Raw genomic sequence first — 14,196 nt, 5'->3', positions numbered from 1 at the left:
CTTTAACCACAACTACCTTGGCTAGTATCTCCGAGGTACTAATTCCAATGCCCCCATATTCTAGTGGACTTCCTTATGCCACTCATTTTAAGGCTTCTCCTTACTGTACCCCTAATCTTGGTTTCCCCCCAACATTCACGCCTTGTCAGGATTATTCTTGGGAGAAACGTCAAGTTGCTAAAGGTTTCTCCCTTTCCCCCTCTCTTAAGAGGTATGTTTATGACTTTAGCAACAGTGCCAACTCCTCTACAGGAGTGGGTTGGTCCTGGTTTCAATGGCTGATTTCCAACACAAAGGGGGCTTCAGCTGATATTTCTGCACTGGCTCAATTGCTGGGAGCCAAAAGTTGGTTGGCTAATGTTTTTGGCACTGTTTACGAGAGTGAGCGAGGTAGTAGACTCACATCTGTTTCGTTCAACTCTCTGTTGGATAATGCCACATTGCCCCCTGCAGCGGTTTGTGTTCAATCTCCGTTCTTACTCCTTTTGGCTAATGACACCTCGTCAGAAATGCTGGATTGTTTTAATGTTAATTGTTTCTTATCTGAATGTTGGGATGGTTCTTCGGCTGTAGCAGTGGTTATGAAAATTCCAACCTTTGTTCCAATCCCAGTTATTGCGGACCCTGATAAATTCCCCATTGTTGAGCTACTTAGAGTCCGCAGGGATTTTGGAATCACAGCTGCTATAGTGACAGCCGTGGCGGTATCTGCTGCTGCAGCGGTCGCGGCCGGAGTGGCCATGGCCAATCAAGTGCAGACTGCTGCCTCCGTTAATCAAGTTGTTCAACAAATTTCTATGATACTTGAGTCCCAAAATGCAATTAATCAACATATTTTGTCAGGGATCTTAGCTGCCAACCAAAGAATAGATTTACTCCAAGCTCAGGTAGAAGAATTGGCTGATTTGGTGCTTTTGGGCTGTGTTGATCAACGTGCACATTTATGCATAACCTCTGTCAGATTTAATGATTCCAGGAATGCCTCCCGTATCATCGGAGAATACTTGGCCGGAAATTGGTCCATGGCAGCGGAAGACATGATCCAGTCTCAACTAACCCAGATAGCTGTCTTGAATAGTACCCACGTTGATCCCATAACGTTGGGTCAATTCACTGATTGGATATCTTCTGCCTTTTCCTTTTTTAAAGAGTGGGTGGGGGTAGGCATTTTTGGCGCAATGTGTTGCTTCGGTATGGTTCTCTGCTTGTGGTTTCTCTGCCGCCTTAAGGCCCGCAATGCTCGCGATAAAGCTATGATTATACAAGCACTTGCAGCTTTGGAAACTGGCAACTCACCTCAAGTTTGGCTTGCACAAATTAAACAGTAAACCTTTGACATGGTCGTTGCACCCCAAGTTTTACGGACATTGCACTGGGAACGACATGTCCTTCCTTGTTATTCTCCTAGTGTTGGAAAGCCCTTGCACTCTGCCGGCTTTACTGCCATTGCACACAGATGGGTTTCCACGCTAGTACTTTTCTATCGCTCTATGACCCGTGCCTTTCTTTTAGGGTGTTGCCAACTTGTTTGTCGTTGTATTTCTATACAGCCACAGTTCAGCCTCAGAGACCTAATCATGACTGGCTGAGTAGATACCATTAAACGCCTTGGCAACAACGAGCTGATCTTGTAGTACCCAGAGACGGGCAACTTTCACGCTTGCACTGCAACCTAAGACAGGGGAATGGGGCCTCCCCAAAGACGGGTAAGCAATGTAAGGGCAGTGAACGACCTAAGACAGGGGCTACTTGATTCCCTTTGACGTGCTATAAACAGAAGGAAAAAACTGCTGGCAGTGGATTCCCCCCGGCCCCCAGGGCTTGGATCCAGCCCTGATTTGTATGCACGTCAAGGAGGCCAGCTCACAGGGCCTTAACAGCTTTGTGGTGTCTGTTTTCATATTCAGCCAATAACGGTCATGTGGGAACGTCCTGACCTGCTTGGGTCTGATGAGGTTCCTGGTTGAAGGCTTCGTATGAGTAATGGCGATTCACCTCTACTCTTGCCTGTTTTGTTTTTAGTAAACGAAAGGGGGAACTGTGGCGAGCCGCTTCTGCGGACTGTGGTCGCCATTACAAGATGGCGCTGGCCTTGTGGTGGTCTGTGATAAACAACTCCTTCTTTGGGAGAGTTGGCACATGGTTCTTTGACACCCTACGAGAAAGCTCCACGTGGCAGCTTCGCATTGGGTGTTTGGATACTTTATTAAGGCTGGGAGGGACTTCTGGGAGATTAGAAGAACTCGGAGATTAGAAGAACTCTCGAGAGCTTGAATAAACAGCTGTAAGAAGATTCCCGGTGTTGCGTCTTCCTTGCGGGCAAGGGGGTCGCGACAACCATCTCCTTATGTGAGGTGACTTTCTGCACATCTTTGCTGTGGACAATTTATTTCTGACTTTATTGGGTTTAGTCAACAGATACTGTAGCTCTCCTCCACCCCCAAGGTGGCATGCTGGATCTAGGCCATGGATTTTTCTGCCCTCTTGTGACTTTGCCTTGGAGGGAGTTGGCTTACAAGGATTGCCTGCCTTCTGCCCTTCCTCTTCCTTATCCCTTCCGTTGAAATCCCACCTTCTCATGCCTGGCTCCCTGGCATGTATTCTGCTGTCATCTGGTGGGCGAGGTATCCCTGAACACCCACAGAAGTGTGTACCTCTTGTTGACTGCACTATGTGCTGCTCTTGATTGACAGTTTCTTGATGAACTTGTCTTCCCCATTTCATTATTTTCTCTTGAGGCTGGCACAGCACTGGTAAGCACAGTGTTGTGTACATGGCAGGTATATAATTAGTCAAAAGGATGAAAGTAGAAGGAAGAAACCTCATTTTTATTTTATTATTAAATTTTATTTTTAACTGTTTTGGTACTGGGGATTGAACCCAGGAATGCTCTACCATTGAACTATATCCTTCCTCAGCCTCCCTAGTTGCTGGGATTACAGGTGTGTGCCATTGCACCCAGCAGAAATTCCACTTAAAAAATACAAAATGTAGGGAAGTTCTCGACAACGCTTCCGAGAGGTCTTTTAAAACCCGCGTGCGCTCGACGGGGGTGTGGCTAGCTCTCGCCCCTATTTCCAAGCTCTGTGCAGCGTGGCGAGACCTACTCTGTCCGGAACTTCCGGTTCTGATGGGCCTAGCTCTTTGGGCCCGCCCTGCGGGGCGGGCTTCTGTGGGCTGGCCGAGCTGTTTGCGCAGCCCGCCGGCCCCTAAGCTGCAGTAGCCCGCCGCTGGAGGAGCTGTTCGCCCGCGGCGGGCCTTCACGGACCTTCCTCGAGCGCCAGGCTGGGTCAGAAGCCCGGTTACCAGTCAAGGGGCCAGAGTTGGTAGCTGTCACCAAACTCCTGAGCGAACGAGGAGGAGCGGGAGCTGCGGGAGACCGAGCACTTGCTGCACGATGAGAATGAAGATTTAAGGAAACTTGCAGAGAATGAAATAATTTTATGTCAAAAAGAAATAACTAAGTTGAAACATCAGAAAAAACTGATGAAAGTGATTTGATCCTGGAGGTAACTGCAGGAGTTGGGGGTCAGGAGGCCATGTTGTTTACTTCTGAGATGTTTGATATGTATCAGCAATACGCTGCATTTAAAAGAAACCCTGGAATACTTTCCAAGTGAAATAGGTGGACTTAGACATGCATCTGCCAGCATTGGCGGTTCAGAAGCCTATAAACACATGAAATTTGAAGGGGGAGTGCATAGAGTACAGCGAGTACCAAAGACAGAGAAGCAAGGCCGCATCCATACTAGCACCATGACAGTGGCAATATTACCCCAGCCCACTGAGATTAATCTGGTGATTAATCCTAAAGATTTGAGAATCGATACTAAGCGAGCTAGTGGAGCTGGGGGTCAGCATGTAAATAACACGGACAGTGCTGTCAGGATTGTTCTTCTTCCAACAGGTGTTGTTTCTGAATGCCATCAAGAGAGGTCTCAACTGAAAAATAGATGGCTATGAAAAAGTTGCGTGCAAAGCTGTACAATATGCATCTCCAGGAAGAAACAAGTAAAAGATACAGTGCAAGGAAGATCCAGGTTGGAACTAAAGGAAGATCAGAGAAAATAAGAACATACAATTTTCCACAGAACCGGGTCACAGATCACAGAATAAACAAATCACTGCATGGTCTTGAGACTTTTATGCAAGGAGATTATCTACTGGATGAACTTATACAGTCACTGAAGGACTATGCTGATTATGAATATTTACTAGAAATTATTTCCAAAAAAGCTTAGGTTGGTTTGTTATTAAAGTATTTCATGCGCTCAGGAAAATACTATAGCACATCAATTGTGCATACTCATGAGTATTCTCTTAAAAAAAAGTTTTTACAATGGTAAGCAATATACATATTCGTAATGCATAATTAATGTAGATCTCAGTGCATTAGTAAAACATAATGATTGCTGTAAATCTTGTGCTCTTCTGTACAAGAAACAGATGAACTCATTTGTTTCTTAAGATCCTTAAAATTAAATATTTTAATATTTAATCGAAAAATTTCTTTAACTCTATTTTGAAAAAACTTAAAATATAAAATAGAAATATGACAGTAGATACCATATTAGTCAGGAGACGGAAGCCTTGTCATTAATTGAATTGGTAATAGAATTAACAAGTGAGAATAAAAGAACACTTAGTACACTGAAAGAGAGTACCCTAAGACAGAGAGTACACAATGTAAGACCACCCTTGCAAGGGTCTTTACTTCCCCATGATGGAGTGGGGCCTATTAGAGGGTGTGGGTATATCCCAATCAATGATGGAAAGGTTCCTGGTTTGCCCAGGGCCAGAGCTGATATGTAGCTGGTGCATTAGGCCTTGGCATTGCACCTCAAACTCTGAAGGACTGGTAAGCAAGAAGGTTTCTGCCAAAGTATGAACAAAACTGGATGGTAAGCCTTAGTGCATTTCCATATCTAGGGTCTTCCAAAGAGGCAGAACCAATAGGATATGTATATAAAGAAAGATAAGATTGACACACATGATTATTAAGGTTGAAAAGTCCAAAATGTGCAGCACGAGGGAGCTGGCTGGAGACCTAGGAGAGCTAGTGGCACAGTTCCATTCCTAGGTAGTCGACTAGAAAACTCTTGCTTAGGGGAGGCTGGTCTTTTTATTCTATTCAGACTTTCAATTGATGGGATGAAACCCATTGACATGGAAGGAATCTGCTTTGTTCAAAATTCTCTGATTGAAATGTCAATTTTAAAAACTGTCTTTTAACACATTTGGGATTTTAACAATATATATTTAAAATTGGGCTGGGAATGTAGCTCAGTGGAAGGTGTGCTTCGTATGTGTGAGGCCCTGGGTTCAATTCCTGGCACAGCAAAGAATAAATAAGATTTAAAAAAAAAATACAAAATGTAAACAACCACTACCACCACAACAAAAATCCCAAGTAAATTCTAGAACCAAAATGCTTTTTCTCTACAACATATGAATTTATCTTCAAAATAATTCTCTTTTTTCTTCTTCTTTTTCTTTTGGTACTGGGGATTGAACCCAGGTCACTTTACCACTGAGCTACATCCCCAACCCTATTTATTTATTTATTTATTTATTTATATTTGTTCTAATTAGTTATACATGATAGCAGAATGCATTTTGATTCATTGTATACAAATGGAGCACAACTTTTCACTTCTCTGTACATGATGAAGAGTCCCACCATATATTGTAGTCATACATGTACCTAGGGTAATGATGTCCATCTCATTCCAACATCTTTCTTGCCCCCATTCCCCATCTCCTTCTTCCCCCTTTTCCAATCAGAGTTCCTCCATTCTTCTCCCTGACCCCATATTATGGATCAGCATCTGCTTATCAGAGAGAACATTCTGCCTTTGGTTTTATGGGATTGGCTTACTTCACTTAGCATGATATTCTCCAACTCCATCAATTTACCTGCAGATGCCATAATTTTATTCTCTTTTAATGCTAAGTAATATTCTATTGTGTTTCTTACCACAGTTTCTTTATCCATTCATCTATCGAAGGGCATCTAGTTTCACTTTCTATTTTTTGAGACAGGGTCTCACTAAATTGCTGGGACTGGCCTCAAATTTGCAATCTTCCTGTCTCAGTCTCCCAAGTTGCTAAGATTACAGGCATGTACCACTGTGCCTGACTTTTTATCCCTTTGAAAGAATCAGTCTTTTTTTTGCCTTAAACTTCTATTAAACTTTTACTTTAGAATCTCTGGGTGAAGATAATAAAATCCTCTAGATTGGCTCCATTATATTAGAGGGGAGGGTCAGGAAGAGATAATTGATCAGGGGAGAAAGGAGCCTGCTGAGAACTGGTCTGATGTGGAAGAAACAGCATAAGAAGCAAAAGTACCAAACAGTAGATAAACTGTAGAGCAGGGTGATATACACCACAATCTCAATTCAGGGATTGGGCTCTGGCTGGGTACCCTTGGCCTTGTCCAGCTGAAACAGAGTGAATTTGGGGGACGCTCTCTTAATTAAGAATAACTTCCTCATGCTGAGAATGGAAGCTGAAGGGCTGCAACCCCCCAACCTGAGGGGCATCAAAGAAGATGGATGGGGCTGGGGTTGTAGCTCAGTGGTAGAGCACTTGCCTCACACATGTGAGGCACTGGGTTCTGTCCTCAGCACCACATAAAAATGAATGAATAAAGTAAAGATATTGTGTCCATCTACAACTAACAAAATATTTTTAAAAAAAGAAGGTAGAGATTGCCCCCTGCCCCAGCCTGTTTAGCACTGCTTAACTAAATCTGCATATGTGTTTGTAGCCTTTTGCCCCGTCTTCAGACCAACTAAATCTATGTATGTATATCACCTGCTTTTGTTTCTATAAGTTGAAATTGCTTCTGTAAGGCTCATGGAGAGAAGCAGCTTCTCCCCAGTTTAATTGAATGGCATAAAACTTATTTTTCCTTTTTCCATCTTTTGCCTCTTTGTTATGCAGGCTGGTGGCTGAATTTAGCCAGCCAGAATCCAGTCAGGGTCGCTGGGCTAGGCTGCCAGTAACATAGTAGGCAGCAGCTCTATGGAGAGACTCAGAGTGCCCCTAAGTGAGGATAGAATGATGGCTTTCTTCCTGTTTTCATTGTAAAAGGATGCTTTTTTAAAAAAAAAGAAAAGGTAAAATCATGACTCTCAAACAGATATAAAGTGAACAAGTGATAGACTTATTTAAGCTTGTTATTTAAAGCAGTGGTTCTGATCAGTTCAAAGAAGCCAAGAAGCAACATGTTTATCTGCAATCAAGGAATGTGGGGAGATTGTGCAAAGAGAGCAGAACTGGATTTTCCAGGGGAGAGATGATTGGCCTCCATGGAACTGGATTCATTTTCATATCTACAGAGAATAAATGTGCATTGCTATCAGTTCTTTATATCCTGCTATAAAACAGAATGTAGAGTTGTAGGGACGTTCTTTGAAACTGGGTAACCCACTGACTCCTAGGGCTCATTTTCCTTGTCTAGGGGCAAAGCTGACACTGTTGCCAGCTGACCAGTCAAGAGGGTGGTTGTAAACATTAATGGGATCATGCTTTTAAGTTACTACAGTGGCCAGCACCTAATAAGAATTTAATAGATTATCAGCTACTGACACTGTTGTCCTTATTTTCTTCCAGTATTAGGGATGGAAACCAGGGCCTAATGGGTGCCAGGCAAGGGATCCACCACTGAACTACACCCTTGAGCATTTTTTTTTCAGGTTTTAAAAATAATTTTTATTTTTAAAAAGTAAATTGTATATTACAGGAAAAATAAAAACACAAGCAAAGAACAAAGTCATCCAGTTACAAGAAGCTTAGTTGGACGTGTCCCTCTAGGTTGTGTGCATATATACACAATATCCCATTTTGTGTGATTGAGATTGTGGTGTATATCATGCTTTTCCACACATCATGAATATTAACCAATTCAAAATCCTGAAGCTACATGAGTATTTTTTGATAACCAAGAATATACAACACCAACTCAATCTGTTATCCTTTCTTGGGGGCAAAAATTTTACTGAAGACAGAATTGGCAACAGGCCTCTAGATAGACATATTGGCAGAGTTACAACTAAAACAATTTATTCCCTTAATGCTCAGTTTAAAATGAAACAGCAACTGAATACACCAAGCTTGTTTCATTACCAGATTTCTACTACTAAAATATTAGCAAGAATGCATGTTCCCAGTGAATTAAAATATTATTATAGTATAGCCAGAAGAAGATGCACACACACACCAGTGGCTCACATCAAAACGTAAATCTTTGAGCACTTGCTCCCATCTTTCCCTGTGCCCCTCTGCTGCCAGCCTAATGAACAAGTCCTGATACACAATGCTCAGAGATAAAGCAATTCCATGTCCAAGATGCATCTTTTCTATCAATTGTAACAAAAAGATATTTACAAGTTGGCTAATTCACTAGCACTACTTTTTATGATTCACTGTCACCTCAGGCATCTAGAAAGCTTAGATGTTGTGAAATGAAGTATGAACTTTGTGCACAAAAACACAATTTACCAAAAATGCACATATAGATATATGGTTATAATCTAAACTTGTCTTCCAATATAGATATACTAGCAAAGATCACTTCAACTCCCCCTTCCTCTTCTCTCTCTTCACCATTTCAATGACGAAATTCAGGACTACCCCTAGCTCCAAAAGGTGGATTAACAAGGGTCATTCTCAAAAGACAGTTCTTCCTAAAACTAACAAAAGGATATTTATATGGGGATTATTTTGCTACTGTTAACAAACTTTGGGCATTAGGACTTAACCTTTAATACCCAGCAAGATGAACTAAAATGCACATATAACAATGGCTAGACAATCTGAACTAATGTAAGGGGCCCCGATTGCTTCTCTATGCATACTTTCTCCTTCCCCCACCCCCCCACCCAGTGAACCTTCAACCTACCCTCCAAGACATCAAGTTCAACAATTCCATTCCCCTAAATGGCAACCATTCCTATGCAGTAACAAAACATACTTAAAGGGCTTTAGCTCTCTACTTTTCCCATGTGTTGTGCACTTTTAAACATCTAGAAACACTAGATGTTCCCAACAAAGACTTAAGTTAGCATTTTTTTAAATAATGAAAATTTGGGGAAGGAAAGCATAAATTGATCCTCCATTAATATAAGAGGGGCCTGGTTATATGAAAGGAAACCTTTGAGATAGGAGGAGAGCCTTCCATTAGTAGAGGTAATGTTGCTTCTGGATTGATTGGGGTTGTAAGCAGGATGAGATGGGAAGTTGATGGGATTTGAATTAAGATTTTAACATACATTCAAGAAGGTGAAATGGTCTTTTGTTCTTAGCCTGTAGCTTGGTTACTGGTTAACCTCTTCCAACTCTCCTCCCTTCCATTATCAGGTCCTTGCAATTAAATTTAGGAATTTCAGAATTTTTCTTTTATCAGAGGAATGCACTGGAGATTCTGGATCACATCCCTCATGGATAAGGGGAACTTCTGTATTTTCTTCAATGTCTTCTTTCTCCCATCTTGATCATGATTTGGTCAGTCAGGGTAGTGCTTAGCCTTTTGGAGAATTGAGTTGAATATGTCTGGAATCATCTACAGGTGATCTTCCTTACAAAATTACTCCATAGGAATCTGTTTATCCAGTTTAAGGTACACATAAACACACACACTTGCTCACACAGCTAGCTGCCTTTCCTAGTGGTTCTACATTCTTCACCACAACCTAGGTGAAATCATGGCTATCCTGGATGATGTACTCACCCCTTGCCTCCATTCTTCCTCCATCCTATGCAGAAGCCAAATTAATTTTAACAAATCAACTGTGATCAGGACCCTGCCTTTATGAATCATCTTCAATAGCTTATTTCTAATGAAATCCAACTGAATCACATGTTCTTTGAGACCTATAAAATTCCTCCTATTTTCTCCAGCTTCCCATTGCTGTTCCTGTTTCTGCTGGGTCATACTCTGTCCTCCCAGAGCTTTGGGGCATGCTCTCTCCTTGTCCTAGAATTCTCTCTGCTCTTAGCAGTGGCTGCTCCTGAGGTTGGATAGAAAAAATAAGGATAGGTAGAAAGAAGACAGAAATGGAAAGACAGACCATAGCTTTAAATCTAAAAACTCTATGAATGCCTTTGCTTTCAATCCCCAGACCTGTTTTCCTCCAGGCCTGAATCCTTAAAAAGTCTAGTAAATATTAGAGTACAGTTAATTAGTGCCTGTATACTTTGTTAGTTTACAGGAGGTATTTTTATTTATTTTATTTTTTGAGGTACTGGAGATGGAATCCAACGGTGCTCTGCCTTTGAGCTTCATCCCCAGCCCTTTTAATTTTGAGACAGAGTCTCAGTAAGTTGCCCACACTGGCCTTGAACTTGAAATCTGTCTGCCTCAGCCTCCCAAGTCACTAGGATTACAGGTGTGTGCCACCACAGCCTGGCCAGAATGTATTTTTAGACTGATTAAAAGAAGCCTAGAGAACCCATGATATGGGGATTGTCCAAGTGTTATATATTAACTAGATAATGTTAACCTGAAGATTTTGAAAAGAACCAGACCAGTAGGCCTACTTTGTGCACCACAATCAAAGGAATCCAGTTCATTAGGCTGACACCACCCCTTATGAATTTCCTGGTCTCTGTTTTCTTTAAAAGAAGCCCGAGGCTGCTGAAGCAGATCTAGCTCTGGAGTGCCTGCACTCCCTCTCCTTTTGAGTATATATCCTGCTTTTGTTTTTCTAAATAAATTTCCTCCCTTTCCTAAAAAACAAAGCAAAACAAAAATTTCTTGTTCCTCTTCTTAGGAACCCTGAAATTCCTCTCTGTGGTGTAAGTCAATAACCCTCTATGGCTGAGTTGAGGTCTCGATTTCCTTTCTGGGAACCTCTTCCATTTATACTCATTCTCATTTGCCTCTGGAATAAGGGCTTTCCTGACCATCCTTTTTAAACAGGCTTACCCACCTCCAACCGATCCTATAACTATCTGAGCCTTGTTATGTCTTTGCCAAATTCTTTATTACAGTTTATCATATTTTCTCCTGTTCTTTTACTGGAGCACTAGCTTCATGATCTTTTTTTCTTTTTTGGTGGTGATGATGCTGGGGATTGAGCTCAGAGCCTCAGCACATGCTAGATAAGCATTCTACCATTGAGCTACCTCCCTAGTCCCATTCTGTCTTGCTCCTTGCTATGTTCTAAGGTTATACAGGAGCACTTCCTACATCTTTGCTGAATGAATGAAAATCTCTTATAATTGACAGATCTTTCATATCCTAATGTCAGACAAGATAAATGTTCTTTTTATTATTACTGTTGGGAAAGTAAATTGGCATAGCTTATCTGAAGATAAATTTGGCAATGTGCAATGAGAGCCTTAAAATGTTTTTAATTTCATTTCTGAGAAATCTATAAAAAATAATTGGAGATGTGGTAAAAGATTTAAGGATAAGGTGCAGCCTTTTAAAGAAAGATGAATAGTAGAAATACATTTATATAGTTAGAACACTTTCAATACAGTATACCACAGAGTCATTAGCATTCTTTCTTTTTTAAATTTTTCTTCCGCTGCTGGAGGATTGAACCCAGGGCCTCATGCATACTATGCAAGTCTCTACCACTGAACTACACCCCTGGCCCCATTAATATAATTTTCAATGTTAAATAAAAAGGCAGAAGAGTATATTTAAATTTTGCCTAAACATATGCAAAGGAAAAAAACCCAAAGAAAGAACTATTCTTTCATTTATGTATAGTAACAACTAGTGAAATTCATGATGATTTTAATTTTCTTTTTACTCTTGTTTATTGCATATTTTTTTTCTCTTTTCTCTTCTCCTTCTCCTTTTTCTTCTTCTTTTTTTTAAAGGAAGGATCTCTGTTGCCCAGGCTGGCTGGGAACTCCTGCAACAATCCTCATGCCTTGGCCTTCTAAATGTACCTGGGAATATAGGTACATACCCTTCCAAATTTTCTTAAGTGAGCTACAATTTTATAATCAGAATAAACAAAAAGTTTTAAAAAGTAAATGTGGGTTGGGTATGGTGATACACGCCTGTAATCCTAGTGACTTGGTCAATCCTCAGTACCAACAAAAAAGTACATGTGTATAAATTAAGTCTTTATATCTTTGAGTTACTTTGCCACACCTAGGTTTAAATTAACTTTATTCTTCTTGGTACTGGAGAGTAACCCAGGGGTGCTTAACTATTGAGCCACATCTCCAGTCCTTTTTTTTTAAAAAAAAAAAATTTATTTGAGACAGGGTTTTGCTAAGTTGCTTAGTGCCTTGCTAAATTGCTGAGGCTGGCTTTGAACTAGTGATCATCCTGCTTCAGCTTCCCACTGGGATTACAGGCATGAGCTACCATATCTGGCTTATTATTATTTTTTCTAAAAGCTAGTCCTTTCTGTAGTAATTAATTACTATATCCTGAAAACAAAATAAAACAGAACCCTAAGACAGGATTTTATCTCCTTTTTCAGTCTGCAACTTCATAAAGCTACTTGTTATATGCATCTCATTTATGGGATTCCTTAAGTTAGTTATTTGTTCATTTTACAAATATTTTACAAGAATAGGTAACTGAACATATAAAAGTAATTCTAGATAGAGTTCCTGCTAAGAAGCTTCTTCAAATTTAAATCTTTTTAAGCTTACTCCTATCCCAAATAAAGTTTTCTTTCTCCTTCCTTCCTTCCTTTCTTCCTTCCTTCCTTCCTTCTTTCCTTCCTTCCCTCCTTCCCTCCCTCGATTGAAACTAGGAGTGCTTTAACAGTGACCTACATCCCCAGTTCTTTTTATTTTTTTACTTTGAGACAGAGTCTCACTATATTGCCGAGTCTGGCCTCAAACTTCCAATCCTTTTGCCTCAGCCATTTCCTGACTTGCTGAGATTACAGGTATGCGCCACTGCACAGGCTCCAAAGTAAGTTTTATAGTTTTGTGCCATGTTAATAACCTCCTGCTGGCTCTGGCAGGACAAAGAGCTGCCAAGTGTTACAGGCAACCTGGCAGGAAAAAGAAATGACAAATTATTCATAGCTGAAGCCTGGAAAGCCTTAACTGCATTGTTGGAACTGGAATGAGGCAATCCTACACTGCCCCAACTACCCTGGAAAGGGTTTCCAGCTCATTGAACTACTAATGGGAGATTAACCTCACGATAATTGTGGCTGAACCTAGAGATTAAGAGCCATGAGAATGGTGACATTATTTTAGCTTAATGTCATCATTAACACACACAATACACATTGGACATTATAATCTATTTACATAAAATTTTGATGGCTCCCTTACTTCTTTCATGTTCCTAAAAGTGAATCATGAGAACATGTGTTTCTAAGTTTCCCTTTCCCAGTTCCAGAGCTATCAGCCTAGAGCCATCAGCAGCAGATGCCCTCCTGTCAAAGACTAGGGGAGAGACCATTAGGAAAGAGTTTAACCAAATATAATTTTTAGGTTTCATCAAATCAGTTAGTTCTGGGTATGTGATTGATGAAAAGGCTGTGAAAATGACTTTCCCTAGGGTGCCACTGCTGAAATGAGTCTCGACTAAGAGTTGTGGGCAGCATGGAAGCACAGGCTAGAGTGCAAGTATATGTAGAAAATGTTCCGAAAGAATATCTTACCTTCCATGGATAAGTAAAATGATTGGAAAGAGCGAGAAAAACTAAATAAATAAAAGGAAATCACATTGCATCTTTTTTGTGTACTGTGCTCTGCATTCTAGAAAAACTCAAATTAAATTAGAACACCACAACGAGATCTAGTTTTAGAAAACATTTTTTTTTACTAAAAAATCAGGCCTCTTCAGACCTGTTAACATGATGCGAGTCACACATGAATATATCTAAATCACAACCAAAACATGACTGACATAAAATCATTGCTAGAGAGTCTGGAGACTGTTTTTTTAAGAAATAAATATTACTATTTAATCCACAGTGGTCTCTGCTGAGGTTTAATCCTGGTAGATAAAGTTCCCTTTGATGAGTTGAGAATTCTGAGTTAGGATATACAAAATGGACTTGGAGCTTTGGTTTGGAGGAGATGATAGAAAGGGTTCTGGGTGGGACATGAAAGGGCTGAGAAGATGACAGGAGGCAGGATAGGGTGACAAGGCCAGGGAAACTGTCACAAACTGAAGGAGATCTCAGAGTCAAAACTGAGGTCATCTGTGCTGCTGTGATGTATGCCTGCTACCACTTTGACCTCCCACAT

General features: G+C 40.7%; 1 pseudogene across 1 annotated transcript; it reads left to right on the top strand.

The window, feature by feature from the left end:
- The first annotated feature begins 3,385 nt into the window (after positions 1–3,385).
- Positions 3,386–4,623, top strand: LOC308642378 (peptide chain release factor 1-like, mitochondrial; annotated as a pseudogene). Its single transcript has one exon. The product of its transcript is annotated as a peptide chain release factor 1-like, mitochondrial (transcript).
- Positions 4,624–14,196: the final 9,573 nt, after the last annotated feature.

The sequence above is a fragment of the Spermophilus citellus genome (assembly GCF_964194105.1).
Source record: "Spermophilus citellus genome assembly, chromosome: 2".
Lineage (NCBI taxonomy): Eukaryota > Metazoa > Chordata > Mammalia > Rodentia > Sciuridae > Spermophilus > Spermophilus citellus.
Note: the sequence above shows the minus strand (reverse complement) of the source record. Positions and strands in the feature narration are given on the sequence as shown.